The sequence below is a fragment of the Phocoena sinus genome, chromosome 2 (assembly GCF_008692025.1).
Source record: "Phocoena sinus isolate mPhoSin1 chromosome 2, mPhoSin1.pri, whole genome shotgun sequence".
In the NCBI taxonomy this organism is placed as follows: Eukaryota; Metazoa; Chordata; class Mammalia; order Artiodactyla; family Phocoenidae; genus Phocoena; species Phocoena sinus.
The window spans coordinates 113,629,385-113,655,504 of NC_045764.1; the positions used below are offsets into that span (position 1 = coordinate 113,629,385).

Sequence of the window (26,120 nt, forward strand, 5' to 3'; positions counted from 1 at the left end):
TCTTAAGTTCCCCAACCAGGGATGGAACCCACGCCCAGCTGCAGTGGAAGCGGGGAGGCTTAACCACACCACTGGACCGCCAGGGAAGTCCCAAGCACCCATTTTTGATTACTGGCTGTCTCAGGAAGTTTCCTTTCTTAGTGTGTGTTTCCTAAAAATAGAGCATTTTCTTATCTAAACCCAGGATAATTATAAAAATCAAGAAATTAGCATGGATGCAATATTATTATTTACTCTATAAACATTACTCCATTTCTATCAATTGTCTCAGGAATGTCCTTCATAGCAAAGGAAAATTCAGCATCACACGTTGCATTCTGTATCCTGTCTCTTTAACCAATTTTAATCTGAAATAATCCCCAGGCCCATCGTTTTATTTCATTATGCAGGCATTTTTGAAAATTACAGGCCAGTTATTTTGTAGAATAGCCTTGGTTTTTAGGTTGTCCTGTATTTCCTCATAATTACATTCAAGTGTGCTTTTTTTTTTTTTTCTTTTTTGCGGTACGCGGGCCTCTCACTGTTGTGGCCTCTCCCGCTGCGGAGCACAGGCTCCGGACGCGCAGGCCCAGCAGCCATGGCTCACGCACCCAGCCGCTCCGGGCATGTGGGATCCTCCTGGACCGGGGCACGAACCCGTGTCCCCTGCATCGGCAGGCGGACTCTCAACCACTGCGCCACCAGGGAAGCCCCTCGAGTGTGCATTTTTGACACGTAGACGACATAAATGGTACTGTATCTGTTTACATGTTGACTTATGTCCCTCCCCCTCCCCCCAAAAAATGCTGAAATCCTAACCCCTGGTACCCATGAATGCGACCTTATTTGGAAATAGAATCTTTGCACATACAATCAAGTTAAGGTGAGGTCAGTAGAGTGGGCCCTAATCCAATATGAATATTGTCCTTGTAAGAGGAAAATGCCATGTAAGGACAGAGACACGTAGGGATAACGCCATGTGATGACAAAGCACAGATTGGACTGATGTAGCTGCAAGTTAAGGATCGACTGTCACCACTAGAAGCGAGGAAGAAGCAAGGAAAGATTCTACCCAGACTCTCAGCGGGAGCATGGCCCTGCTGACTCCTTGAGTTTGGACTTGTAGCTTCCAGAACTGTGAGAGAATAAATTTCTGTTGTTTGAAACCACCCAGATTGTGGTACGTTATTATGACAGCCCTATCAAATTAATCCAGTGTCCTCCTCTGGGCATCACACTGCAGGCACGTGAAGTCAGTTTGTTCAGTTATTGGTGGTGTTAGTGTTCAGTTATTGGTTAAGGTGGTGTATCAGTTATCCAGTGCCGTGTAACAAACTACCCTAAAACTTAGTGATTTAAAATAGTGACCATGATATTTGCTCACCATTCTTTGCGTCAGCAACCGCAGCTGGGCTGAGCCGGGCAGTTCTGCGGCTCTGATGTAGGACCACTCGTGCAGCTGCAGTCAGCTTGTGGGACAGTGGGGCGGGTCAGTCTGAGGGCCCTCAGTTGACATGATTCATCTTCACTCCTGTAATTTCATCGTCCAATAGGCTAAGTCAGGCTTCTTCTCATGGTGGTCTCAGGACAGCAAGTGAGAGCGACTCCCAACGAGCAACTGTTTTTCAGTCTTCTGCTCCCATCGCATTTACTGATGTTCCATTAGCCAAAGCAAGTCACGTAGCCAAGCCCAGAGTCAACATGGGAGGGTGCTGCAGAAGAACGTGGTACCGGGGCCAGTATTGTAACCCTCTGCCACTGGGGGTGCTCACCAGGTCTGCCCCTTGTAATTATTAAGTAATTTGTGTGGAGATAATTGAGGATATGTAAATATCCGTTACAAAACCTTAACCCAATAGTTTTTAGTACCCACTGTTGACTTGCATTATGGTTGCCAAATGTTGATTTTCTAATTCTGTCACTCATTCTACATTTCTTAGTTGGCATTCTGTTGTAAGGAAGAATTTTCCTTCCTTCCCTATGTAATCAACATGAACTCATGGTTGTGTTTAGTTGTTTATAATCCATGACTGTTTTCGTTTATTTTGATGTTTGGTTGTTCTCATGCTGGGCCCATGAAAGACCCTTCAGGTTGGCTACTGTGTCCTTCTGACGCGTCCATATAATTTTTGGAGCATTTTCTGGCACAGGATAGTCCAGGCTCATCTTGTACCTTCCCTGACTCCTGAAAATCATCTGTTTCTCCAAAGAGCCCTGGTTCTTTTTAGTGGAGAATGACATTTAGAAAGCAAGATCAGGACAGTGGGTTTCCCTACACATGTCTATATCTATTAAAAATAATGGGCCCAGCAAAAAAGACGCATACATAGACACTGGACTTGAGGACACGGGGAGGGGGAGGGTAAGCTGGGACGAAGTGAGAGAGTGGCATGGACATATATACACAACCAAATGTAAAATAAATAGCTAGTGGGAAGCAGCCGCAGAGCACAGGGAGATCAGCTCGGTGCTTTGTGTCCACCTAGAGGGGTGGGATAGGGAGGGTGGGAGGGAGACGCAAGAGGGAGGAGATATGGGGATATATGTATATGTAAAGCTGATACACTTCGTTATACAGCAGAAACTAACACACCACTGTAAAGCAACTATACTCCAATAAAGATGTTTAAAAAAAGGGTGGGGGGGCCAGGTACTTCCCTCGTGGCACAGTGGTCAAGAATCCGGCTGCCAATGCAGGGGACACGGCCTCGAGCCCTGGTCCGGGAAGATCCCACATGCCTCGCAGCGACTAAGCTCTTGCGCCACACCTACTGAGCCTGCGCTCTAGAGCCCGCGAGCCACAACTAACTGAGCCCGCGAGCCACAACTACTGGGCCCGTGTGCCACAACTACTAAAGCCTGCGTGCCACAACTACTGAAGCCCGCGCGCTTAGAGCCAGTGCTCCACAACAAGAGAAGCCACCGCGATGAGAAGCCCGCTCACCTCAATGAAGAGTAGCCCTAGCCCCCGCTCTCGCCGCAGCTAGAGAAAGCTGGCGCGCAGCAACGAAGACCCAATGCAGCCAAAACTAAATTAATTCATTAAAAAAAAATAATAATGGGCCTATACTGATATCTTCAATTCCAATTTTCAACTTAACACCACATGGTTCCTCCTCGCCCTCCGCCATTCTGTATTTGTATCTCCTTTCTTCAACAGTGAGAACCTTGACTCCCAGCCTCCATTTACTCATTAGCTCAATCCTACAATACAACAGCATTGGTACAAAACTGTTAAAACCACATAGCTATAAAATACCAACCTACTAGTATTTGCAGTTCTTGTCTTTAGAGTTGAAAACGGTTATGGCCAATGTACTGTGTTCAAAAGTCATTTCGGTTGGTTATTTCTACTCCAGTGTGGTTACACAAGTCATCTGAGATACAGTTAGGTTCATTTGTACTTATATCCAATTTTAGGGTCTTTTCCCCCTGTATTTTTTTAAAAAATGTCATTTATCTTTGGCTGCGCTGGGTCTTTGTCGCTGCGCGTGGGCTTTCTCCCGTTGCGGCAAGCGGGGGCTACTGTTCGTTGTGGTGCGCGGGCTTCTCACTGCGGTGGCTTCTCTTGTTGCGGAGCCCTGGCTCTGAGCGGGCGGGCTTCAGTAGTTGTGGCTCGCGGCCTCTAGAGCGCAGGCTCAGAAGTTGCGGCGCACGGGCGTAGTTGCTCCGCGCGGCCTGTGGGATCTTCCCGGACCTAGGGCTCGAACCCGTGTCCCCTGCATTGGCAGGAGGATTCTTAACCATCGCGCCACCAGGGAAGTCCTCCCCCTGTATTTTTTTTTTTTTTTAAGCAGCAGTTTTTCTTTCTTTCCTTCTTCCTTCCTTCCTTGATTTTGGCTGTGCCGGATCTTAGTTGTGGCACGTGGGATCTTTAGTTGTGGCCTGTGGGATCTTTAGTTGCGGCATGTGAACCCTTAGTTGCGGCACGCATGCAGGGTCTAGTTCCGTGACCAGGAACCGAACCCCGGCCCCCTGCATTGGAAGTGCGGAGTCTTTCCCATTGGACCACGAGGGAAGTCCCTCCCCCTGTGTTTTAAAAACATATCCAAAATGTTAACAGAGATCCCCAAATAATTACATAGAAAGGTACGCTCAGAAAACTGTCACTCTCTCCTTGCACTCACCCATATAGGCAATTTCATCAGTTCCGGTTTAACACTCCTGGGTTTCTTTTTGACAGACGGTGTATAATTTTCTTTTTTTCACATTTTTCATAGACAAAGGGTAGCATACTACGTATATGCGTGCACTTTATTTTTTTCACTTAACATCGTCAATGCGTCCTATCTAGAGAAACCTGGAGGTCTAGGAAACCTGCCCTAAAGCTCCTCGAGGCCACACAAGCCAAAGAGAAAGTAACAGACTAGAAAGCCGCCTGAGGGCTAAGTGCCCCCAAACATAGCGATTTCCCAATGGGGAAAAGGTTAGACATAGACGGTGCGAAAAGTGAAACCCCTCAATGTAACTTTAAACAAGAACCTAATGTTCATTTTAAGTCGAAGGCTCTGAGCAGATCCCTCCGGCGTTCTCCCCGCTGTCCTCAGCCGGCTTGGGGAAAGCTGAGAGGCGCGGGACTTCCGGAGAGGGGCGTGGCGTATGCAGATAGGGGGCGCGCAGAGGCTGCTGGTCCCGCTCCGGCTGGGCTACCGCGTCCTGCGTGTGGACAGCCGAGGACTCGCGAGGTTGTTCCCGAGGTGGGCGAGCCCGGAGCGAGGGGCATGCAAGGGCGGAGGGCGCGGAGAGGGCGTGAGGGAAGTGAGCGTGCGTGAAGAGGTGGGCGATCGCGAGGGTGTGGGACGAGGCGCGAGCCGCAACTCATACTTACCTGGCAGGGGAGATACCATGATCACGAAGGTGGTTTTCCCAGGGCGAGGCTTATCCATTGCACTCCGGATGTGCTGACCCCTGCGATTTCCCCAAATGTGGGAAACTCGACTGCATAATTTGTGGTAGTGGGGGACTGCGTTCGCGCTTTCCCCTGCTGTTTGACTCGGTGAACAGACAGACGAAAGTTTCGCTAGTGCATCCCTGCAGTTGTTCTTGGTTGTTGAGAGTCTCTACGTGCTATCTGTGCTGTGCTGTTTTTTTTGTGTGTGGTTACTGTGTGTAGCTTGGTGCTCGTTCAGTTGCCGACTGCTGTGTTGTGGGGTTTCCCGTAGATCGTTAAGTGCGGTGAACGCCCACCGTGCCTTGTTTCGGTAGTCGGAAGCGGTTTTCTTCCGTCGGTTAAATCATCTCTCGGTTTTCTGTTCCGTGTGGCGTTTACCAGGCACGTCGGCGCTGCCACCTAGCGAAATAGAGACACCAACGTCTGTGAAGAAGACAGTGCCTACAGAAACAACCGTTTGCCCCAGCTTGAGTGAAAGCGGAGACTCCCATACTAGCAAAAATTAGGTGACAGCACCCACTCTGCAGGCCGCTGTCGTCCGGAGTCCCGAAAGTAATGTAACTTGACTTATGAAATAGCGGTAGAACCACCGGCACAGGAAACAAAGCGCTGGAGGAAGCCACGTCAGCAGTACGGGGTTGAGTGAAATACGGTAATGCTATATATAAAATAACGGAAGTACCTGTGAGAAATATTCAACTTCCATACGGCATTCTGAAATAACGTATAATGAAAAACAATCCGAAGTTCTACTACACCTCGAGCTGGCACAGTCTTGTGAACACTTAGTTTAACAAATAAATTTAAAAAGAAGTGTGGAGGCAATTACCTGCCTGTCCGTGGTTAGGACCCCCTGTTTTACCATGGTCCTCGGTTCAATCCCTGGTCAGGAAACTGAGATTCCCGAAGTTTACGGCTTTAGCGAAAAGAACCTTAGGCATGTATATATTTGCATGTTACATATACAACACCTGCACGAACACGCGCGCGTACACATACATGTAACTTATTGACCTCAGGCTTCAGAACAAACAACAGAGTGGAAACTGTTCTCCCGCAGTTTCTGAGTGCAGGTAAGATGAAAAATACGGTGTCCTTCGTACAGAAAAATGACGGAACACTCCCTGTTCAGCTTCATCAGCAACGTCTCTGAACCCCATTTGCGTGAGTCCTAGGGTGAGAGCTAGTACGGACAGAACCAAAAACCCAAACGGAGCCCCTGAGCCCTGGGAGAGGGCGCACCAGGCCACGCCCTCAGCCTCCAACCTAGCCTCTTTCAGTTCCTTATCACTTTAGGAGAATGGGATCATTTTTACAGATAGCAGAAAAAATGCAAGTCCAGTGTGTAAGCCACCTTATTTTTCTCACATACCTGCCCCTGCAAGTCTTCGTGTACGGCTTCTGCTGATTGAAGCTGTAGGGGAGGCAAAACTTTACTTTTTACCCTTTGAGGGTCTCTGGCAGGGCCTGAGTATTAATGGATGTAAAACAGGAGCGGGGCACTTCCCTGAGGGTGCAGGGATTAAGAATCCGCCTGCCAAGGCAGGGGACACGGATTCGAGCCCTGGCCGGGGCAGATCCCTACATGCCGCGGAGCAACTACGCCCGTGCGTCGCAACTACTGAGCCTACGCTCTAGAGCCCACGAGCCACAACAACTGAGCCCGCGCGCCTAGAGCCCGTGCTCTGCAACAAGAGAAGCCACCGCAATGAGAAGCCCGCACACCGCAACGAAGACTAGCCCCGGGTCGCCGCAACTAGAGAAAGCTCGTGCACAGCGATTAACTTAAAAAAACAAAAAAAAATTTTTTTAACAGGAGGAAAACATGCAGATTTTTACATGTATGTAGATGAAAACCCAAATTAAGTGGGTCTCCGAGGAACCCTGGTTCCTTTTTTTTTTAAAATATATTTTTGTCTGCGTTGGGCTTTCGTTGCGGCGCGCGGGCTTCGCATTGCAGTGGCTTCTCTTATTGCGGAGCACGGCGCGCAGGCTTCAGTAGTTGTGGCGCACGGGCTTAGTTGCTCCGCGGCATGTGGGATCTGCCCGGGCCAGGGCTCAGACCCCGTGTCCCCTGCGTTGGCAGGCGGATTCTTAACCACTGCGCCACCAGGGAAGCCCACCCTGGTTCCTTTCATTGGCCCTGGTTCCTTTTGTTGGAGAATGATACCGAGAGACCAAAATCTGGTGTGTCATTGCTGTTAGGCCCTGCACCTATTTTACTCAGTGGATTATATTCCGTTATTATCATTACCTTGATCTGGCAGTGGGAACCCTTTCCAATTGGCTCTTGTGTGCTTGACATGCCACCGAATCAGTCACTGTACGTTCTTTTACTTTTGGGCACAGTTGCATGTTCCAGGCTTGTATTTTCCCCACCTAAGAGCCTCGCGTCCCCTGGGGGCTGATAGGCCCCTCCGCCCTCCTGCCCACAATGACTTTCTGTCGCAGTGAGGCTTACTGCGGAGCGATGGAGAAGGACCATCAGGTTTCTCAGGAGAGAGCACATCCAGGGCTCCACAAGGCCCATGGATATCCAGCCTCGGCTCCCCTCCTTCGCCCACCTACCCCGATTCCTTTGGCAGAGGCGGCTGCTTCCTGAAAGAGGTCAAGGTTCTGTGGACTTCCTGGAGAGGCACTCGAGTCCAGAGGGAGGGGCAGAGGGCACAGGTGTCCAGGTTGGACTCCTTACAAACGTTTCTGATCCCACCTGGTGTGTGCCCACCGCCCAAGACCGCTAACCCACCCAGCAAAAGTCCCACAGAGGCACGGCAAGCCACACCAAAGTGGCCTTCCCTCAGCTGGGTGTGTCGCCGCTCCCTGACCGGGCAGCAGGCACCTCTGCCCCTCGGAGGGTGAGGGGCAGTGCCTCAGAGGTCCCCTGCTACTATTCTCTGTGACACCCAGACAAGAAGAGTTGGCCGTGCTGAGACTCACACTCCCCTGCGCCGGTCACCCAAACCCACGCACCCCGCCCACTCCCCCAAAGCCAGGTTCCCAAGGGTTCCACACCTCCACATCCCGTCGGGGGTATATCCAACGAAGGCCTGAGGTTCTCTCTTTGGTCCTCATCCGCTGGTCTCTGCAGATGGTGACATTTGAGGCTGAGGTCTTTCTGTAGCTCCAGAGCAATAGACTCTTCCCGAAGGTCACCTGTCAGACTGCAGTGGCACGGCCTCCCAGGCCCACGGAGACTCTACAGGCTCCAGGTCAGCCCCTCTTAGTTAGCAGTGGGACCGTGAGGAGGGCTGAGGCCGCAGCGGGGGGGCAACCGTAGGAGCTTGCCAGGAGAGGAAGACGGGTGGGGAAATGCAGTCTCCGGTTTGAGAGACAGAACCAGAACCGAAAAAGGGCTTGTGGGCTCAGGGGTGGGCAGCGCTGGGCCCCTGAGGTTTCAGAGAGCCTCGCTCCCATCGGGGTTCTGCTGTGACTCCTCTCGGTGAGTCTCCGGCGTTTCCTTTCCACAGGAAGGGAGGGGCAAGGACCACCCGCGGCGTTCTTCTCGGCACCCACACATCCCACCCCAACCAGGCTCTGTCCGCAAGGTGAAGCTGCTCCTTCTTGCTGAAAGCCCGGCCCATTTCCTCCTGGGTGCTCTCTGCTTGGGCCTCAGCAGCTTCCTCTTGGCCCCGCCAATTCAGCCTTAAGGACCCAATAAAGGTAGCCAGCTGGTCAGAAGCCACAGGCCAGTGGTTTGTGCAAGGAGGTGAGGTTGAGAGCCCCTCCATGATGGCAGCGCCCCACCTGCCCACCACCCCACCCTCCACCCTTCTGCTCCCTGCCATCAGCCCCCATTGCCCCTGGCTCTCTGAGCTCTGCCTGTGCTTTTGCTGTCAATCTTCCTTTCTCTCTCTTTCTCCCGCCCCACCCCCTTTCTATCTATCTATCTATCATCTAATCTATCTATCCATCTATCTATCTACCTATCATCTATCTATATCCATCAGATGTAGCAGAAGAATGGGTGCGGGCGTTTTCCCACCCTTGTACAGAGTGTGAGCGATCTTTGCTCTTTCGGCGGGAACTCAACCCCTCCAGCGGCTACCAGGAATAGGTGCGAAGGCATATGAAAGCTGTTTCCAGGGGGCCACACCACCCTCCTCCCCCTCAGACTGACAGGACACCTGAAAGGTTCTCATAGGCACTGTCAAGGCCCACTGAGAGCCCTGCTGCGTTTTGCTCCTGCCGGTGTCGGCTTCCGCGCAGGTACACAACTGTCAGTGTCTTGGAGGGTGGCAGAATGTGGCTTGGAAGATCTCGGGGTGGCACTTCTGCCCCACAAATAGATTAAGACGGTTGGGAAGGTTCTCTGTCTCCCTGGGTCTGTACCTGTAGAGACCATGGGAAAGACAGGGAAGGGGAGAGAGAGGTTGGGAGATTGAAAGACTGTGACTGGGAGAGACAGAGACAGTGACCTTCCTTTGGGGGGCAGAGCTGGGGACTGAGCCCGGGAGTGAGAGGGGGTTTCCAGGAAGGGTGCCGTAGTTGTCCCTGACCGTGTGATGGCCTGTGTGCTTGTCGGCCTCCAGGGCTTTGGGTGGGCAGCTCCTGCGTGCCCACCTGTTTGGCAGGGATGTGCGCGTGTCGAGCAGAGCGGGGGCGGTGGGTGAATAAAAGTGGAGAGGGCGCGGGCCGCGGTGGGGCCGGCGGGGCTGCGCGCTAAGGCGGGAGCGACCGGGCTGCGGGCGGGCGTGTGGCCTGCGGGCGGGAGGAAGGCGCAGGCGTGTTCCCTGGCCACGGCCCCCACGTGGCTGTGCGGGCGGCCCCCAAAGGCTTTCCCGCCTGTGGCCGGGGAGAGAGGATGCTGCGCTGCCTCAGGGCCTTGGGCGGGGCTTGGCCCCGGGGGGGGTGGGGCCCTTCACGAGGGCGCAAAAGCGACGGGCACCTCCTTCGAGCCGGAATCGAACCAGCGACCTAAGGATGTCCACACGTGTCGGCTCTACAGTCCTCCGCTCTACCAGCTGAGCTATCGAAGGGTGCGCGCCGCCAGGCCCGGGCCCTTAACTCTTTCTGGAAATGCCGGAGCACGGCACTGGGACGCCCGAGGTGAGACAGGCCCAGGGCTGTTTGGAGATGAGTTCGAACAGGCGAGGGCAAAAATGGGCTGAAACTTTCTTTCGCTGAAAGCAAGGCGAGACCGGACCCGAGACCCGACCCACCCCTTCAACTGCGGGGCGCCGCGCGCCGCGAGCTCCCGTCTTCCCGGGTTCCCCCTCCAGGTCTCGATTCGTCGCCGCGCGCCCACGCTCCCCCGCCACGAGACACTCGTTCCGGTGTCCCCCACGGGGAAGAACAGGGCGCTGGGAAGGTCGCGCTGGGGGCGTGGCGTATGTAGATGAGGGGGGCCGCAGAGGCTGCTGGTCCCACTCCGCCTGGGCCTCCGCGTCCTGCGTGTGGACACGCAGAGGCTGCCGTTGTTCCCCGGGTGGGCGAAGCCGGGGCGAGGGGCGTGCAGCGGCGGAGGGCGCGGAGGCGGCGTGAGCGAAGTGACCGTGCCTGCAGAGTGGGATGAGCTCGTGGTTGTGGGACGAGGAAAGAAAGGTTTTCAGGTTTGTCTGAAAGGAGATACCGGTATGGCTTCGAGGGGAGTTTTTCTTTTCGTAGAGAAGCTGTTGTTGAATTGACAGTGTTTCTTGTTTCTGATATATCAAAATTTTCAAACCGTTAAATTGTATTGCTTTTTTTTTTCCTGTGTTTTCCGCGCGCTTTTTATTTCGGCCGAGTTACGTGAAACTCGGTGGTTGTGCAATAAGTCTGTTTTTAGTTTTTGAAGAGTGTTTCACCGAAGAGATTGTTCGGTGACTTTACGTTGTATGATTAAGACAGGGCTGTAGGTGAGCGTAAGTAGTGTGGTAGAAGAAACGAAAATGTTTTCTGTGCGGAGCAAGAACCGGCTGCGCTGATGTGAGGTCGCAGGTGTCCTGGTTGTGAAGCTTCGAAAGATCTGTTGGGTGGGACTCTTAGGAATGGTCGGTTTTGTTGGAACTATCTGCCAGTTGCTTGACCTGGGTGTTTGAGGGTAGCGAGAGTGTCTAATATACCAGCAGCAGGCAGTCTAGGCTTTTTGCGCTGTAACAGGATCACCCTACTTGTAGATGTAAGCATAGGGTGACGGTGCACGCGTATTTATGACTCCCTTCCAGAAATGGGGACTTATAGCATTTTTTTTTTGATACGTTTGGGAAACTAGGCAACACTCTGTTTGGTAAGACCGTTCTTGAATGCTGTATGGAGAAAGTCCCCAGATTGCTTAAGATGTGCCCAGGAAGAAACAGGAGACTGCGGTTGTATTTTATGAGGTGGACCTTTCCTCGAGTGATAATGTTGCCGTTTCACCATCCGAAGTCCCTTATGTTCAGACCTCCCCTGACCTCACCGGCACTGGAACAAGTGTGATGTGAGAGTGAATACGAAATGGGAAGGAAAAAAAGAATTTCCCCTTGGTGCCAAAAGGGAAAGATATTTCTCCCTCATTCTTAGAAAATTTGCTAATACTGATTCTCTCCGTTTGAGATATATATGTAAATGTTATTAACAGTTAAATGTATCCTTTGCCAGTTTTACAACCTGAGAATGTTTGTCTGGAGGGCCTTGAAACCATCTTTTTGAAATGTGAACATTAAGGAAGGTAGTGCTCCATCTCCCTCCACCTCTGGGAGTTTAGCTTAGGTGGCTGGCTCCAGGTCATAACCACTTGCTTGTCATGGAGATACGAGTTTTATTTCTCTTTGGATAAAGGCACACAGATGGCCACTCCAATTACCAGTCGAATTTAGGATGAACTATGTGTAGCAAATGGTGTTGTCAAGTCCTCCTATTGAGGACAAGTTCTTGAGAACATCTATGTAATAAGTTGTATCTACCTGCTTATATAACAGGGAACATACTTATTGTTATGGGATGAATTGTGTCCCCCCACCCCAAATTCATATGTTGAGGCCCTAGCCCCCATCTGAGTGTATTTGGAGACAGGGCCTTTAAGGGAGTAATTAAGTTTAAATGAGGTCATAAAGGTGGGGCTGTAATTCAATATGACTGGTGTCCTTCATTAGAGATGTCAGGGATGTCTGCAAGACAAGGGGAAGCCTCCGGAGAAAGCAAAGCTGACAATATCTTGGTCTTGGATTTACAGCTCCTGGAACTGAGAAACATTTCCATTATTTAAGCCTCACCCCAGTCAATGGTATTTTGTTATGGCAGCCCAAGCTGAATTATATACTGTCTTTGCAGTCTCTTTGGTGGGTTTCTTGTGATGCACATTACAGTCTGGTTTAGTGGCTTTTCAATAAAAATGTTGACTTCTTTTCTTTCTACCTTTGTGGAGAGGATTCGCTGGGTTGGCAGGAGATGTTATTCTCCTCAAGAGTCTGGCAATAAGGACAGGATTGGTCTGGCAGTTGCTGATTGGACTGAATCAGCTAAAAGTCTTGTGGCCACACAACAGTCACTTAAGAGACCCTGGGTTATTTTTAAAAGTCTCCCTTATAGCTGTCTGCTCTTTTCCAATACTAGCTGGAGGAACCACCCTCTTCAATATCAACGTATTGAGTAAGCATGGGTAATATAGGTTCTAAAATCCTGTCAGGATCACTATTAGCATTGAGGGTAAAAAAATATAGGAAACCAGATCTGTTGCAGACATGTCTTGCTCTTAAATGGTTAATTTCTCCACCCCTCTGTCTCTCTCTCCCCGCCTCCCCCCGGCCCCTCACCAATGGGTATGCATATGAGAATCTAGTCTTGGGCTTCCCTGGTGGCGCAGTGGTTGAGAGTCCGCCTGCTGATGCAGGGGACGCGGACTCGTGCCCTGGTCCGGGAAGATCCCACATGCCGCGGATGCGGCTGGGCCCGTGAGCCATGGCCGCTGAGCCTGCGCGTCCGGAGCCTGTTGCTCCGCAACGGAGAGGCCACAACAGAGAGAGGCCCGCGTACCGCAAAAAAAAAAAAAAAAAAAAAAAGAAAAGAAAGGCCTCCCAGAACACGTCAGTGAAGAAAAAATCAGGAGGAGGGCCCCAGACTGTAATTTATACAAGAACTTGACACTTAAGTTTTCTAGAATAACTGACATTGGAAATGAGCTAAACTGAAAAGATAGTGATTCTTACAGTTACATTATTCCAGTCAATTCCACTATGCACTCAAAGTATACAGACATGGTTTGTAAGTCGAACAATATTGGTGATTATTAGCAGACCTCCATTACTTTAATACCAAAGTAAAGATGTTATGGAACAACCTGAGTGAACTTCTTGGCAGCCCAAGAACATAGTTCACCAAATTCTCCCGCAGTGTAGGTCCGGCCCAGGGCTCAGAAGAGCAGATCCAGCTTTAGGCTGACAGTCGGCATGTCGAGTCCGGCCTACAATTTTAAACTGTAAAAACGATAAACAAATTAGCATAGTTAAAAAGCTTCTCCCCCCCCCAGCCACGAATGACACAGCATTGATAAAACGCAGTAGTTCAAGGCCCCAATACATAAAAACATGTACTTGTTTTAAAGACAGAGAATAAACCAGAGAAAAGCTTTAACGTTTGTCCTGGCTAACAGGAACGACGCATTCAATCTTCTCACATTTGGAAAAACTGCACCTGTCGAAACAGCCCGAGAACAACGTAAGAATTTTCATCCCGGAAAATTACATACGGCTAACTAAAGAACTCCAAACCCTGTGTAAACACTGCCGCTACCAGGATTCAACCCCTCCTCGGCCTATACCTAAGAGGCTGCCCCACTCTGCAGGCACGGTCACTTCGCTCACGCCGCCTCCGCGCCCTCCGCCGCTGCACGCCCCTCGCCCCGGCTTCGCCCACCCGGGGAACAACGGCAGCCTCTGCGTGTCCACACGCAGGACGCGGAGGCCCAGGCGGAGTGGGACCAGCAGCCTCTGCGGCCCCCCTCATCTACATACGCCACGCCCCCAGCGCGACCTTCCCAGCGCCCTGTTCTTCCCCGTGGGGGACACCGGAACGAGTGTCTCGTGGCGGGGGAGCGTGGGCGCGCGGCGACGAATCGAGACCTGGAGGGGGAACCCGGGAAGACGGGAGCTCGCGGCGCGCGGCGCCCCGCAGTTGAAGGGGTGGGTCGGGTCTCGGGTCCGGTCTCGCCTTGCTTTCAGCGAAAGAAAGTTTCAGCCCATTTTTGCCCTCGCCTGTTCGAACTCATCTCCAAACAGCCCTGGGCCTGTCTCACCTCGGGCGTCCCAGTGCCGTGCTCCGGCATTTCCAGAAAGAGTTAAGGGCCCGGGCCTGGCGGCGCGCACCCTTCGATAGCTCAGCTGGTAGAGCGGAGGACTGTAGAGCCGACACGTGTGGACATCCTTAGGTCGCTGGTTCGATTCCGGCTCGAAGGAGGTGCCCGTCGCTTTTGCGCCCTCGTGAAGGGCCCCACCCCCCCCGGGGCCAAGCCCCGCCCAAGGCCCTGAGGCAGCGCAGCATCCTCTCTCCCCGGCCACAGGCGGGAAAGCCTTTGGGGGCCGCCCGCACAGCCACGTGGGGGCCGTGGCCAGGGAACACGCCTGCGCCTTCCTCCCGCCCGCAGGCCACACGCCCGCCCGCAGCCCGGTCGCTCCCGCCTTAGCGCGCAGCCCCGCCGGCCCCACCGCGGCCCGCGCCCTCTCCACTTTTATTCACCCACCGCCCCCGCTCTGCTCGACACGCGCACATCCCTGCCAAACAGGTGGGCACGCAGGAGCTGCCCACCCAAAGCCCTGGAGGCCGACAAGCACACAGGCCATCACACGGTCAGGGACAACTACGGCACCCTTCCTGGAAACCCCCTCTCACTCCCGGGCTCAGTCCCCAGCTCTGCCCCCCAAAGGAAGGTCACTGTCTCTGTCTCTCCCAGTCACAGTCTTTCAATCTCCCAACCTCTCTCTCCCCTTCCCTGTCTTTCCCATGGTCTCTACAGGTACAGACCCAGGGAGACAGAGAACCTTCCCAACCGTCTTAATCTATTTGTGGGGCAGAAGTGCCACCCCGAGATCTTCCAAGCCACATTCTGCCACCCTCCAAGACACTGACAGTTGTGTACCTGCGCGGAAGCCGACACCGGCAGGAGCAAAACGCAGCAGGGCTCTCAGTGGGCCTTGACAGTGCCTATGAGAACCTTTCAGGTGTCCTGTCAGTCTGAGGGGGAGGAGGGTGGTGTGGCCCCCTGGAAACAGCTTTCATATGCCTTCGCACCTATTCCTGGTAGCCGCTGGAGGGGTTGAGTTCCCGCCGAAAGAGCAAAGATCGCTCACACTCTGTACAAGGGTGGGAAAACGCCCGCACCCATTCTTCTGCTACATCTGATGGATATAGATAGATGATAGGTAGATAGATAGATGGATAGATAGATTAGATGATAGATAGATAGATAGAAAGGGGGTGGGGCGGGAGAAAGAGAGAGAAAGGAAGATTGACAGCAAAAGCACAGGCAGAGCTCAGAGAGCCAGGGGCAATGGGGGCTGATGGCAGGGAGCAGAAGGGTGGAGGGTGGGGTGGTGGGCAGGTGGGGCGCTGCCATCATGGAGGGGCTCTCAACCTCACCTCCTTGCACAAACCACTGGCCTGTGGCTTCTGACCAGCTGGCTACCTTTATTGGGTCCTTAAGGCTGAATTGGCGGGGCCAAGAGGAAGCTGCTGAGGCCCAAGCAGAGAGCACCCAGGAGGAAATGGGCCGGGCTTTCAGCAAGAAGGAGCAGCTTCACCTTGCGGACAGAGCCTGGTTGGGGTGGGATGTGTGGGTGCCGAGAAGAACGCCGCGGGTGGTCCTTGCCCCTCCCTTCCTGTGGAAAGGAAACGCCGGAGACTCACCGAGAGGAGTCACAGCAGAACCCCGATGGGAGCGAGGCTCTCTGAAACCTCAGGGGCCCAGCGCTGCCCACCCCTGAGCCCACAAGCCCTTTTTCGGTTCTGGTTCTGTCTCTCAAACCGGAGACTGCATTTCCCCACCCGTCTTCCTCTCCTGGCAAGCTCCTACGGTTGCCCCCCCGCTGCGGCCTCAGCCCTCCTCACGGTCCCACTGCTAACTAAGAGGGGCTGACCTGGAGCCTGTAGAGTCTCCGTGGGCCTGGGAGGCCGTGCCACTGCAGTCTGACAGGTGACCTTCGGGAAGAGTCTATTGCTCTGGAGCTACAGAAAGACCTCAGCCTCAAATGTCACCATCTGCAGAGACCAGCGGATGAGGACCAAAGAGAGAACCTCAGGCCTTCGTTGGATATACCCCCGACGGGATGTGGAGGTGTGGAACCCTTGGGAACCTGGCTTTGGGGGAGTGGGCGGGGTGCGTGGGTTTGGGTGACCGGCGCAGGGGAGTGTGAGTCTCAGCACGGCCAACTCTTCTTGTCTGGGTGTCACAGAGAATAGTAGCAGGGGACCTCTGAGGCACTGCCCCTCACCCTCCGAGGGGCAGAGGTGCCTGCTGCCCGGTCAGGGAGCGGCGACACACCCAGCTGAGGGAAGGCCACTTTGGTGTGGCTTGCCGTGCCTCTGTGGGACTTTTGCTGGGTGGGTTAGCGGTCTTGGGCGGTGGGCACACACCAGGTGGGATCAGAAACGTTTGTAAGGAGTCCAACCTGGACACCTGTGCCCTCTGCCCCTCCCTCTGGACTCGAGTGCCTCTCCAGGAAGTCCACAGAACCTTGACCTCTTTCAGGAAGCAGCCGCCTCTGCCAAAGGAATCGGGGTAGGTGGGCGAAGGAGGGGAGCCGAGGCTGGATATCCATGGGCCTTGTGGAGCCCTGGATGTGCTCTCTCCTGAGAAACCTGATGGTCCTTCTCCATCGCTCCGCAGTAAGCCTCACTGCGACAGAAAGTCATTGTGGGCAGGAGGGCGGAGGGGCCTATCAGCCCCCAGGGGACGCGAGGCTCTTAGGTGGGGAAAATACAAGCCTGGAACATGCAACTGTGCCCAAAAGTAAAAGAACGTACAGTGACTGATTCGGTGGCATGTCAAGCACACAAGAGCCAATTGGAAAGGGTTCCCACTGCCAGATCAAGGTAATGATAATAACGGAATATAATCCACTGAGTAAAATAGGTGCAGGGCCTAACAGCAATGACACACCAGATTTTGGTCTCTCGGTATCATTCTCCAACAAAAGGAACCAGGGCCAATGAAAGGAACCAGGGTGGGCTTCCCTGGTGGCGCAGTGGTTAAGAATCCGCCTGCCAACGCAGGGGACACGGGGTCTGAGCCCTGGCCCGGGCAGATCCCACATGCCGCGGAGCAACTAAGCCCGTGCGCCACAACTACTGAAGCCTGCGCGCCGTGCTCCGCAATAAGAGAAGCCACTGCAATGCGAAGCCCGCGCGCCGCAACGAAAGCCCAACGCAGACAAAAATATATTTTAAAAAAAAAAGGAACCAGGGTTCCTCGGAGACCCACTTAATTTGGGTTTTCATCTACATACATGTAAAAATCTGCATGTTTTCCTCCTGTTAAAAAAATTTTTTTTTGTTTTTTTAAGTTAATCGCTGTGCACGAGCTTTCTCTAGTAGCGGCGACCCGGGGCTAGTCTTCGTTGCGGTGTGCGGGCTTCTCATTGCGGTGGCTTCTCTTGTTGCAGAGCACGGGCTCTAGGCGCGCGGGCTCAGTTGTTGTGGCTCGTGGGCTCTAGAGCGTAGGCTCAGTAGTTGCGACGCACGGGCGTAGTTGCTCCGCGGCATGTAGGGATCTGCCCCGGCCAGGGCTCGAATCCGTGTCCCCTGCCTTGGCAGGCGGATTCTTAATCCCTGCACCCTCAGGGAAGTGCCCCGCTCCTGTTTTACATCCATTAATACTCAGGCCCTGCCAGAGACCCTCAAAGGGTAAAAAGTAAAGTTTTGCCTCCCCTACAGCTTCAATCAGCAGAAGCCGTACACGAAGACTTGCAGGGGCAGGTATGTGAGAAAAATAAGGTGGCTTACACACTGGACTTGCATTTTTTCTGCTATCTGTAAAAATGATCCCATTCTCCTAAAGTGATAAGGAACTGAAAGAGGCTAGGTTGGAGGCTGAGGGCGTGGCCTGGTGCGCCCTCTCCCAGGGCTCAGGGGCTCCGTTTGGGTTTTTGGTTCTGTCCGTACTAGCTCTCACCCTAGGACTCACGCAAATGGGGTTCAGAGACGTTGCTGATGAAGCTGAACAGGGAGTGTTCCGTCATTTTTCTGTACGAAGGACACCGTATTTTTCATCTTACCTGCACTCAGAAACTGCGGGAGAACAGTTTCCACTCTGTTGTTTGTTCTGAAGCCTGAGGTCAATAAGTTACATGTATGTGTACGCGCGCGTGTTCGTGCAGGTGTTGTATATGTAACATGCAAATATATACATGCCTAAGGTTCTTTTCGCTAAAGCCGTAAACTTCGGGAATCTCAGTTTCCTGACCAGGGATTGAACCGAGGACCATGGTAAAACAGGGGGTCCTAACCACGGACAGGCAGGTAATTGCCTCCACACTTCTTTTTAAATTTATTTGTTAAACTAAGTGTTCACAAGACTGTGCCAGCTCGAGGTGTAGTAGAACTTCGGATTGTTTTTCATTATACGTTATTTCAGAATGCCGTATGGAAGTTGAATATTTCTCACAGGTACTTCCGTTATTTTATATATAGCATTACCGTATTTCACTCAACCCCGTACTGCTGACGTGGCTTCCTCCAGCGCTTTGTTTCCTGTGCCGGTGGTTCTACCGCTATTTCATAAGTCAAGTTACATTACTTTCGGGACTCCGGACGACAGCGGCCTGCAGAGTGGGTGCTGCCACCTAATTTTTGCTAGTATGGGAGTCTCCGCTTTCACTCAAGCTGGGGCAAACGGTTGTTTCTGTAGGCACTGTCTTCTTCACAGACGTTGGTGTCTCTATTTCGCTAGGTGGCAGCGCCGACGTGCCTGGTAAACGCCACACGGAACAGAAAACCGAGAGATGATTTAACCGACGGAAGAAAACCGCTTCCGACTACCGAAACAAGGCACGGTGGGCGTTCACCGCACTTAACGATCTACGGGAAACCCCACAACACAGCAGTCGGCAACTGAACGAGCACCAAGCTACACACAGTAACCACACACAAAAAAAACAGCACAGCACAGATAGCACGTAGAGACTCTCAACAACCAAGAACAACTGCAGGGATGCACTAGCGAAACTTTCGTCTGTCTGTTCACCGAGTCAAACAGCAGGGGAAAGCGCGAACGCAGTCCCCCACTACCACAAATTATGCAGTCGAGTTTCCCACATTTGGGGAAATCGCAGGGGTCAGCACATCCGGAGTGCAATGGATAAGCCTCGCCCTGGGAAAACCACCTTCGTGATCATGGTATCTCCCCTGCCAGGTAAGTATGAGTTGCGGCTCGCGCCTCGTCCCACACCCTCGCGATCGCCCACCTCTTCACGCACGCTCACTTCCCTCACGCCCTCTCCGCGCCCTCCGCCCTTGCATGCCCCTCGCTCCGGGCTCGCCCACCTCGGGAACAACCTCGCGAGTCCTCGGCTGTCCACACGCAGGACGCGGTAGCCCAGCCGGAGCGGGACCAGCAGCCTCTGCGCGCCCCCTATCTGCATACGCCACGCCCCTCTCCGGAAGTCCCGCGCCTCTCAGCTTTCCCCAAGCCGGCTGAGGACAGCGGGGAGAACGCCGGAGGGATCTGCTCAGAGCCTTCGACTTAAAATGAACATTAGGTTCTTGTTTAAAGTTACATTGAGGGGTTTCACTTTTCGCACCGTCTATGTCTAACCTTTTCCCCATTGGGAAATCGCTATGTTTGGGGGCACTTAGCCCTCAGGCGGCTTTCTAGTCTGTTACTTTCTCTTTGGCTTGTGTGGCCTCGAGGAGCTTTAGGGCAGGTTTCCTAGACCTCCAGGTTTCTCTAGATAGGACGCATTGACGATGTTAAGTGAAAAAAATAAAGTGCACGCATATACGTAGTATGCTACCCTTTGTCTATGAAAAATGTGAAAAAAAGAAAATTATACACCGTCTGTCAAAAAGAAACCCAGGAGTGTTAAACCGGAACTGATGAAATTGCCTATATGGGTGAGTGCAAGGAGAGAGTGACAGTTTTCTGAGCGTACCTTTCTATGTAATTATTTGGGGATCTCTGTTAACATTTTGGATATGTTTTTAAAACACAGGGGGAGGGACTTCCCTCGTGGTCCAATGGGAAAGACTCCGCACTTCCAATGCAGGGGGCCGGGGTTCGGTTCCTGGTCACGGAACTAGACCCTGCATGCGTGCCGCAACTAAGGGTTCACATGCCGCAACTAAAGATCCCACAGGCCACAACTAAAGATCCCACGTGCCACAACTAAGATCCGGCACAGCCAAAATCAAGGAAGGAAGGAAGAAGGAAAGAAAGAAAAACTGCTGCTTAAAAAAAAAAAAAAATACAGGGGGAGGACTTCCCTGGTGGCGCGATGGTTAAGAATCCTCCTGCCAATGCAGGGGACACGGGTTCGAGCCCTAGGTCCGGGAAGATCCCACAGGCCGCGCGGAGCAACTACGCCCGTGCGCCGCAACTTCTGAGCCTGCGCTCTAGAGGCCGCGAGCCACAACTACTGAAGCCCGCCCGCTCAGAGCCAGGGCTCCGCAACAAGAGAAGCCACCGCAGTGAGAAGCCCGCGCACCACAACGAACAGTAGCCCCCGCTTGCCGCAACGGGAGAAAGCCCACGCGCAGCGACAAAGACCCAGCGCAGCCAAAGATAAATGACATTTTTTAAAAAAATACAGGGGGAAAAGACCCTAAAATTGGATATAAGTACAAATGAACCTAACTGTATCTCAGATGACTTGTGTAACCACACTGGAGTAGAAATAACCAACCGAAATGACTTTTGAACACAGTACATTGGCCATAACCGTTTTCAACTCTAAAGACAAGAACTGCAAATACTAGTAGGTTGGTATTTTATAGCTATGTGGTTTTAACAGTTTTGTACCAATGCTGTTGTATTGTAGGATTGAGCTAATGAGTAAATGGAGGCTGGGAGTCAAGGTTCTCACTGTTGAAGAAAGGAGATACAAATACAGAATGGCGGAGGGCGAGGAGGAACCATGTGGTGTTAAGTTGAAAATTGGAATTGAAGATATCAGTATAGGCCCATTATTATTTTTTTTTAATGAATTAATTTAGTTTTGGCTGCATTGGGTCTTCGTTGCTGCGCGCCAGCTTTCTCTAGCTGCGGCGAGAGCGGGGGCTAGGGCTACTCTTCATTGAGGTGAGCGGGCTTCTCATCGCGGTGGCTTCTCTTGTTGTGGAGCACTGGCTCTAAGCGCGCGGGCTTCAGTAGTTGTGGCACGCAGGCTTTAGTAGTTGTGGCACACGGGCCCAGTAGTTGTGGCTCGCGGGCTCAGTTAGTTGTGGCTCGCGGGCTCTAGAGCGCAGGCTCAGTAGGTGTGGCGCAAGAGCTTAGTCGCTGCGAGGCATGTGGGATCTTCCCGGACCAGGGCTCGAGGCCGTGTCCCCTGCATTGGCAGCCGGATTCTTGACCACTGTGCCACGAGGGAAGTACCTGGCCCCCCCACCCTTTTTTTAAACATCTTTATTGGAGTATAGTTGCTTTACAGTGGTGTGTTAGTTTCTGCTGTATAACGAAGTGTATCAGCTTTACATATACATATATCCCCATATCTCCTCCCTCTTGCGTCTCCCTCCCACCCTCCCTATCCCACCCCTCTAGGTGGACACAAAGCACCGAGCTGATCTCCCTGTGCTCTGCGGCTGCTTCCCACTAGCTATTTATTTTACATTTGGTTGTGTATATATGTCCATGCCACTCTCTCACTTCGTCCCAGCTTACCCTCCCCCTCCCCGTGTCCTCAAGTCCAGTGTCTATGTATGCGTCTTTTTTGCTGGGCCCATTATTTTTAATAGATATAGACATGTGTAGGGAAACCCACTGTCCTGATCTTGCTTTCTAAATGTCATTCTCCACTAAAAAGAACCAGGGCTCTTTGGAGAAACAGATGATTTTCAGGAGTCAGGGAAGGTACAAGATGAGCCTGGACTATCCTGTGCCAGAAAATGCTCCAAAAATTATATGGACGCGTCAGAAGGACACAGTAGCCAACCTGAAGGGTCTTTCATGGGCCCAGCATGAGAACAACCAAACATCAAAATAAACGAAAACAGTCATGGATTATAAACAACTAAACACAACCATGAGTTCATGTTGATTACATAGGGAAGGAAGGAAAATTCTTCCTTACAACAGAATGCCAACTAAGAAATGTAGAATGAGTGACAGAATTAGAAAATCAACATTTGGCAACCATAATGCAAGTCAACAGTGGGTACTAAAAACTATTGGGTTAAGGTTTTGTAACGGATATTTACATATCCTCAATTATCTCCACACAAATTACTTAATAATTACAAGGGGCAGACCTGGTGAGCACCCCCAGTGGCAGAGGGTTACAATACTGGCCCCGGTACCACGTTCTTCTGCAGCACCCTCCCATGTTGACTCTGGGCTTGGCTACGTGACTTGCTTTGGCTAATGGAACATCAGTAAATGCGATGGGAGCAGAAGACTGAAAAACAGTTGCTCGTTGGGAGTCGCTCTCACTTGCTGTCCTGAGACCACCATGAGAAGAAGCCTGACTTAGCCTATTGGACGATGAAATTACAGGAGTGAAGATGAATCATGTCAACTGAGGGCCCTCAGACTGACCCGCCCCACTGTCCCACAAGCTGACTGCAGCTGCACGAGTGGTCCTACATCAGAGCCGCAGAACTGCCCGGCTCAGCCCAGCTGCGGTTGCTGACGCAAAGAATGGTGAGCAAATATCATGGTCACTATTTTAAATCACTAAGTTTTAGGGTAGTTTGTTACACGGCACTGGATAACTGATACACCACCTTAACCAATAACTGAACACTAACACCACCAATAACTGAACAAACTGACTTCACGTGCCTGCAGTGTGATGCCCAGAGGAGGACACTGGATTAATTTGATAGGGCTGTCATAATAACGTACCACAATCTGGGTGGTTTCAAACAACAGAAATTTATTCTCTCACAGTTCTGGAAGCTACAAGTCCAAACTCAAGGAGTCAGCAGGGCCATGCTCCCGCTGAGAGTCTGGGTAGAATCTTTCCTTGCTTCTTCCTCGCTTCTAGTGGTGACAGTCGATCCTTAACTTGCAGCTACATCAGTCCAATCTGTGCTTTGTCATCACATGGCGTTATCCCTACGTGTCTCTGTCCTTACATGGCATTTTCCTCTTACAAGGACAATATTCATATTGGATTAGGGCCCACTCTACTGACCTCACCTTAACTTGATTGTATGTGCAAAGATTCTATTTCCAAATAAGGTCGCATTCATGGGTACCAGGGGTTAGGATTTCAGCATTTTTTGGGGGGAGGGGGAGGGACATAAGTCAACATGTAAACAGATACAGTACCATTTATGTCGTCTACGTGTCAAAAATGCACACTCGAGGGGCTTCCCTGGTGGCGCAGTGGTTGAGAGTCCGCCTGCCGATGCAGGGGACACGGGTTCGTGCCCCGGTCCAGGAGGATCCCACATGCCCGGAGCGGCTGGGTGCGTGAGCCATGGCTGCTGGGCCTGCGCGTCCGGAGCCTGTGCTCCGCAGCGGGAGAGGCCACAACAGTGAGAGGCCCGCGTACCGCAAAAAAGAAAAAAAAAAAAAAAGCACACTTGAATGTAATTATGAGGAAATACAGGACAACCTAAAAACCAAGGCTATTCTACAAAATAACTGGCCTGTAATTTTCAAAAATGCCTGCATAATGAAATAAAACGATGGGCCTGGGGATTATTTCAGATTAAAATTGGTTAAAGAGACAGGATACAGAATGCAACGTGTGATGCTGAATTTTCCTTTGCTATGAAGGACATTCCTGAGACAATTGATAGAAATGGAGTAATGTTTATAGAGTAAATAATAATATTGCATCCATGCTAATTTCTTGATTTTTATAATTATCCTGGGTTTAGATAAGAAAATGCTCTATTTTTAGGAAACACACACTAAGAAAGGAAACTTCCTGAGACAGCCAGTAATCAAAAATGGGTGCTTGGGACTTCCCTGGCGGTCCAGTGGTGTGGTTAAGCCTCCCCGCTTCCACTGCAGCTGGGCGTGGGTTCCATCCCTGGTTGGGGAACTTAAGATCCCTCATGCCCCACGGCGCAGCCAAAAAAGAAAAAAAGAAAAAGAAAAAAGGGTGCTACAATACGTTTGCTCTGATCTTTTCGCAGTTAGGACCTCAGGAAGCCTTCCCTGACCCTATAGTCTCCAGTCCTGTGTCTAGCCTCGCTTTGCTCCGTAGCACCGACCACAGTAGTATAATGCAGCACAAGGTCCACTGGAAGTCGACACACAATACTTGAATCGTTTTGTTCACGTCTGGGGAGGATCCACTTGATCTCGAGAAAGAATCTTCACGTATGGAAGAGGAAAAGACAAAGCCGGGCGGCTGAAAGAGGCAGCCTAGTCCCTCAGGACGAAAACGTGACAATTCCGTGCATTCGATTTTCGGAAACCATTCAACACCCGTTCCCGGCCCACACATCTACCCCTTGCGGGAACGCTTTGCCCTGATAGTCTCTGTTCGTTTTTCTTTGCTGTTGCAGGATTCGATTACTGCATAATCTGAACGAAAGATCATGGATGAGGACTCAAACAATTTCATGTTAAACTGATGACGAAACTCTGATCTTACCATTTAACATTTGATTGACATTGTGTTCCGTGTCATTTTCACTGAAAGGAAGGTGAGACCACACCCGAGCTCCGACCTGCTCCTGAACTGCAGGGCGCCGGGCGCCGCGAGCTCCTGTCTTCCCGGGTCCCCCCTCCAGGTCCCGATTCGTCGCCGCTCGCCCACGCCCTCCCTCCGGAGACACCGGCGCATCTCGGTCGGGAATTAGTAGTTCCGTATCTCCCGCGGGAAAGAACGGGACGCCGAAAAGGTCCCGGCAGGGGCGTGGCGGGTGTAGATGAGGAGGCGCACAGAGGCTGCTGGTCCCACTCCGCCTGGGTCCTATCTAGAGAAACCTGGAGGTCAAGGAAACCTGCCCTAAGCTCCTCGAGGCCACACAAGCCAAAGAGAAAGTAACAGACTAGAAAGCCGCCTGAGGGCTAAGTGCCCCCAAACATAGCGATTTCCCAATGGGGAAAAGGTTAGACATAGACGGTGCGAAAAGTGAAACCCCTCAATGTAACTTTAAACAAGAACCTAATGTTCATTTTAAGTCGAAGGCTCTGAGCAGATCCCTCCGGCGTTCTCCCCGCTGTCCTCAGCCGGCTTGGGGAAAGCTGAGAGGCGCGGGACTTCCGGAGAGGGGCGTGGCGTATGCAGATAGGGGGCGCGCAGAGGCTGCTGGTCCCGCTCCGGCTGGGCTACCGCGTCCTGCGTGTGGACAGCCGAGGACTCGCGAGGTTGTTCCCGAGGTGGGCGAGCCCGGAGCGAGGGGCATGCAAGGGCGGAGGGCGCGGAGAGGGCGTGAGGGAAGTGAGCGTGCGTGAAGAGGTGGGCGATCGCGAGGGTGTGGGACGAGGCGCGAGCCGCAACTCATACTTACCTGGCAGGGGAGATACCATGATCACGAAGGTGGTTTTCCCAGGGCGAGGCTTATCCATTGCACTCCGGATGTGCTGACCCCTGCGATTTCCCCAAATGTGGGAAACTCGACTGCATAATTTGTGGTAGTGGGGGACTGCGTTCGCGCTTTCCCCTGGTGTTTGTGTTGGTTCAACAGTAGAATTTTGTCTACTCGGGGGAAACGAGAAAGTCCGTTTTTTCGTGCGCTCGCGGTCTGTCGTATTTGTGGGTTTAGCGCAGTGTTTGTGCGCGGCTGTGAGCTCTGCGAGTTGTCTTGCTACGCAGCAGTTGTTCGCTGTAAGGTTGCAGGGAAGCTGCAGTGTGCAGAGCCGTATAGTCAAGTGGAGCGAGACAGTCTGTTTCTTTGGCTTACGACAACCTCCGTTTTCTTTTTTTTTTTTTTGTCGTTCATGCCTTTCATGTTTATTGGGGTTTCTCAGAAGCAGTTGGAGCCGCCGTGTACGGTAGTGAAGAAGTGAGTCGCGAAGGAAGTCAAAATGGTAGGGCAGTACGTACTACTGTTTGCGGTAATGCGAGCGAAAACAGCTGCTTACACTAAGGAAGTCACGTGAGCAAGAGGAAACGTCGTTATGCCCCCCTTCTAAAATCGGGAAAGTACAGTAATAATTCTACTTTCTCTAGGACAGGAACACTCGCCGTTATCGGGAACGGAGTTTGGAAAAGTTTGCGGGGAGTACGGAACTACTCCC

At 52.1% G+C, this 26,120-nt stretch overlaps 5 non-coding genes across 5 annotated transcripts; 3 read left to right on the plus strand and 2 right to left on the minus strand.

The window, feature by feature from the left end:
- Positions 1 to 4,799: 4,799 nt before the first annotated feature.
- LOC116750302 lies at positions 4,800 to 4,963 on the plus strand. Its single transcript, XR_004348998.1, has one exon. It is a non-coding gene; the product is annotated as a U1 spliceosomal RNA (small nuclear RNA).
- A 4,793-nt stretch (positions 4,964 to 9,756) lies between these two features.
- On the minus strand, positions 9,757 to 9,846 carry TRNAY-GUA. Its single transcript is given in 2 exon segments — positions 9,757 to 9,792; positions 9,810 to 9,846. It is a non-coding gene; the product is annotated as a tRNA-Tyr (tRNA).
- A 4,284-nt stretch (positions 9,847 to 14,130) lies between these two features.
- Positions 14,131 to 14,220, plus strand: TRNAY-GUA. Its single transcript is given in 2 exon segments — positions 14,131 to 14,167; positions 14,185 to 14,220. It is a non-coding gene; the product is annotated as a tRNA-Tyr (tRNA).
- A 4,793-nt stretch (positions 14,221 to 19,013) lies between these two features.
- LOC116750033 lies at positions 19,014 to 19,177 on the minus strand. The gene has a single exon (XR_004348779.1). It is a non-coding gene; the product is annotated as a U1 spliceosomal RNA (small nuclear RNA).
- Positions 19,178 to 25,382: 6,205 nt separating this feature from the next.
- LOC116750046 lies at positions 25,383 to 25,546 on the plus strand. The gene has a single exon (XR_004348790.1). It is a non-coding gene; the product is annotated as a U1 spliceosomal RNA (small nuclear RNA).
- Positions 25,547 to 26,120: the final 574 nt, after the last annotated feature.